This window comes from Passer montanus, unplaced genomic scaffold (genome assembly GCF_014805655.1).
Source record: "Passer montanus isolate IOZ18808 unplaced genomic scaffold, ASM1480565v1 scaffold236, whole genome shotgun sequence".
Lineage (NCBI taxonomy): Eukaryota > Metazoa > Chordata > Aves > Passeriformes > Passeridae > Passer > Passer montanus.
Window position 1 is genome coordinate 234,625 of NW_024366993.1, and position 4,868 is coordinate 239,492.

Consider the following 4,868-nt stretch of genomic DNA (forward strand, 5'->3'; position numbering starts at 1 on the left):
CTTGGGCTCTGCATGCACGTCTCACAAGGAGAAGGAAGCAAGTGGTGAATGCAAAGTGCAAAGTCGCCCGTCAATATCTACCCAGTGTTACAGTAGAAGGGATTATGCAACTTGCAGTCACAGTGGTGGCTGCACACAGCACCATTCCATACAGGGAGGAGAGGGAGGTGTCATGGACTTTATACCATCATGACTCACAACGTTGTTAGTTGGTGATAATTTCATGCTTCTTCCACCCAAATCTGGAAAGTAAACTCCATTCAGGACCCAATCCTGCTTTCAAAAGATCCTGTCTCTTTAAAATTTTCACAATATTTGGATATTGGCAGAGACAATGAAGCATTCATACCTGTAAAGCAGTTTTATTTTTCCTCTTCCCCTACAAATCACTCTGTGCACAGCAGGAAGGGACAAGCAAAAGGGATGAGCACAGGCAGGTCACTTTTGTTCACAAGTGATGTGATGTGGATGGGTTTCAGTCTCAGCCAAGGAGGTGGGGAGACAAACAAGGGTGTTTCACTGCCGAGCACAGGGTGCATGAGCCAAGACATGGATGGATGGTGGATAGATGGGGCATATGTGCATCGTTGCACACATTTATACAGGTATAAAGAAAGGAAATACTACTCCTGATTTGCATTTGTATCTCCAAGCATGTGTGCAGTCTGAGTCTCTGCCTTGTCACGTGCAAAGAGATGCAATTGACTATGTGGGGAAAAAAATTAGAAATTTGGGGGGAAAAAATCCTCAAGGAACTGACAAGCCCCTCAGGTAAGTAACAAAATCATCTCATCGGAGAGCTGGGAAAACCAAAGGTCTCATTGTAACCAGGATACAGAATAACACTGTGAACAGATTGCACTGAACAATGAGCGCTGTGAAAGAACTGGCCATGTACAAAGGCTTCACTCACATGTCTAAGGGGCATTTCAAATCCCAAGGTCACTGCAGCCAAGAATTACAGAATAAAACTAAAAACAACCTTTGGCAGAAGCAAATCAGAGATGTTAGCTGGAAAATAATCCCTCCCCTTTGTCAGGCCTAGGAAGATGCTGGACTACGAGGGACCTGTTAGACTCAGTTTCCCCAAATCACTAGGATAACAGGGCCCTGGTGAAACCCCAAGAGATCTCTTCCTAAAGGCATTGGTTGCTTTAATTGAGCTAAAACTGGTTTAGATTTCACTCAAATCTCTCCCCATGCTTTTCTACTGCAAATGTCAGCAGCCTGACTGCTTCAAGAAAGCAAAAGAGGTTTTTAATTCTTTCAGCACTGTTACCTGGAGACAGGATGTTTCCTGTTGAGAAACCATCAGTGATTTCCAAAATTCTGTGAGGAGATCTGTGGGCCCTCCTGGTCTTCCTGGACTGTGTAACACCAGCATTGTCAGAGAGGTGGGTGGTGGGTGGTGGGACCAAGAAGGGGTTACATTGGTTATTAGGGAAAATTCCTTCGCTAAAACAGTTTTCAAGCCCTGGACCACGCTGCCCAGGGCAGTGGTGGAGTCCCCTGGCGGAATTTAACGCATATGTGGCATTTGGTAGGCTTGGCATGCTGAGGGAACACGCTGCCTAGGGCAGTGGTGGAGTCCCCTGGCGGAATTTAACGCATATGTGGCATTTGGTAGGCTTGGCATGCTGAGGGAATGGTCAGTATTAATGGTCTCAGAGGACTTTTCCAACTGTAACAATTCTATGCCTCTGTGAAAAGTCGCTGCAGGGACATCTCTGATGATGATGTTTCAATGTGTTTTCTGTCCAGCACTCTTGTTCTTGCTGGAGACTAGCCATGCCAAGGAACTCTTGATTTTCACTAGTTAAAAAAGACACACCTGTGCCCTGGGGACACCCAGACATGTGGGAAGCATTTTCTGCCCCCAGAAATTTCAGGCTAAGCCCTAGAGCAGTTGTATTGCTTAATTCTAAAGCAGTACTATTGCAGAGAGTCATAGGTCTTTGCTTGTGGCTTATTATGACCAGGAAGCCTCATCCTCTGGATTTATGAGCAAGTCAGGTCCTTGGAAGACCTGACCAAGGAGTTAAACAATGCTCAGCTAGGTAATAAATATTTATGTCCTACTTTGCTGTGGTTATGTCATTTGCTTTTTGTCTTTCTACTTTTTTAATTAAGGAGAGAAAAAGAAATACTTAGGGAGGACTAGCTGTGTCTCTGAACTCGCTAACCATTCAGACGTGCCCAAACACTGAGCTCTGATCTCTGTATCTTATATCCTGATACCTTAATCAGTCTTGCTTCCTAACCCACTCAGGCATTTGCACACGTATGGGCCATGACGAAGATCCAACTACATACCCCTTGGCTTTTCCCTTTTCAGTTAAATACAGTCATTTGTTCAATCTCCTACGGCTTGCATTTAGTTTGGGAAAATTAAGTTCCTTTAATCTCTCAATTCATCTTCTGTAATACCTCTGCCAGTGGTGATTGTTACTCAGTGGAGCAATGCCCTTCTCAGAGTATGAGCAGGAACCTGTAAGCCCAGAGTCATGGAACTGTGGGTTTTTCAAGTCACCAAGTCTTGGTGAGACTTGGTAAGACATGCCCATGTGACTTCACAGGTTGCACATGGACACTGGCCAGGATCCAGGATCCCGGCCAGGGTTGGGAAAGCCTAACACAGAGGATCTGCAGGAAGAAATGCAAGGAACAATGCAGTGGTTCACAGAGGATGCCAGGATACTGCATGGTTGGCAGGAGGAGCTAGCCATGAAGTGGACCTGTGGAGTTCCTTTTTGAAGCCCCATCACATCTAGACCCTATGGAACTTAGTGCTCCAGCAGAAGAGCTATAAGCACTCTTCAGACCACTGCTCCTCTCTTCCAGTCATAGATAATCCCCTTTCATTTACCCTAAAGCCTCTCAGTCATTCATATGTACTCCTAGAGCTAATTAAAACTCCAGTGGCAAGAATTATCAGAAGGAAACTGAACGTACCATCGTGGTAGTTGCACACTGGATTATCTAAGTCCCATTCTTTTCTGACACATCACTTCTTCAGTAATAAGTGTTCCTCCCTTGGGAAATTCCCCTCCTTTCTACCACCCCAAACCTATGTGATACCATTTCACCAAGCTTGGTCTTTGTCCCTCTTCAGCTCTGAGTGAAGGCATGGGTGTGAGAGAAGCTCACTTCTGTCTGATGGGTTTTTTGGTATGGGTTTTTTTTAATGCAAATTCTTTCAAAATTTACTCCCCCCTTCAACCTGTTACAAAATAACTTCTTCTTATTCTGGCTGTGTTATGCCAGTGATTTCCATTAAAGAATTGAATGTCCTTTAGAGCACTTGATTTATTGGTCAAACTTTCTTTTCATGCATTTCAATTATTTTCTTTATGCAGCACTCTGATATGGATTTGTTTTGGCTCCTGTCCCATTTGGCCTCAAAACACTCTCACAACATACATGAATCATAAGCACATTTGGCAAGGAAAACGAGAATGCCCCAGGCTGAACCTTGTGAACCCACCAGGCAGAAGCTGTGCATGATCACAAAATGATTTAAGATGTGAGAGGCCACTAAAACTCCCCTTTAGGTTGTCACCTGCAGTGCTGTCATATTCTCTTGCCCCTGGTGATAGATGTTAGGGATGGGAGCGATTGGTGCCAGGACATCTCCTGCAAAGCAGAGGGAGTGCCTGGGGGAGCCAGAGTCAATGGAGCTTTCCTGCAACTACTGGGGTAGTGTGGAGCTGAACACTCTCCACAGAGGGAGCTGCAAGTGTGGTCTGGTTCTGGCTTTGGAGATGGAGTCTCACCTACCTTTAGCCCAGGGCATCTCCATTCCTGTCATGGAGGGAAAAGGCTCCTAAGAAGATGTGGGGCTCCTAGCTGATTTTTTGCTTCATTTTCACTTCATTCCAGCTTTTGTCAGTGATCTCCTGGGAGCAATGGGATGAGCTGCCATCCCCTTCCTCTGACTCCTGTCAGTGATTAACAAGGAGTCAGGTGCCTACCTTTGTGATGGCTACCACTGTAGGGTGGGGAATCTGTGCCAGTGCCTCACCACCCTCAGAGGGAGGAATTTCTTCCTGATAATAACCTTTTTGGTAGAATTGTGCCCCAGATTGATGCAGTCTGATGCTATATGACACGTATGTCTTTGGCCACCCCCTGTCCTACAACGTGGCATCACACTTGGCCACATCCTTTTCCCAGAGGAGGCTGGAGAAGGAATTCCTCCTTCCTGGTATGGTGGCTGTAATTTAAAACCAGTTTGGTTTTTTTAAATTTTACTCTCATCCTCTCTCAAGAGATGTTTGCAGCCAGCACATCAATTCCACTGATTAGAGCTAATGGATTTTACTTGATGATGCTTTTCCATAGTTGATTCCTGAATGAGGATTGTCTTCGGTTGCAAATGCAGGATGTGGCTGGGGGAAAAAAGTATCCTACATAGCATAGTTTCTACTTTAACATTATGTTATAACCTGAGACTATATTTAACACACTACCTAAGAAAATTAATACAGCATAACTTCCTAACATAACACGTATAATATTAATTTTAATATTTGCAAAAAGCCAATCATAAAATATACATTCTCACGCAAAGATTTTAAATGCTGATACACGTCTCCAAGTGACAGAACTATTCTGCCCCATTATGCCCTGTGCTCACCTGCTGTCCAGCTATGCAGCAGGTGTTGCACGTTGAGGCTCCAATCCGAGTATTGTCCAGCAGCAATTCCTGTCTGGGCCCCGGTCACCTTCCTTCCAGATGCCTGATCCTTGCGGCCGCTTCCTTTTGAGTTCACCAGGAGGTCTCTTACTGCTAATAAATCTGACTTTGCCAACTAAAATGTGGGCGCCATTAGTAAGGGCCTGAATGAGAGATGCAGGACTCCAGGCAG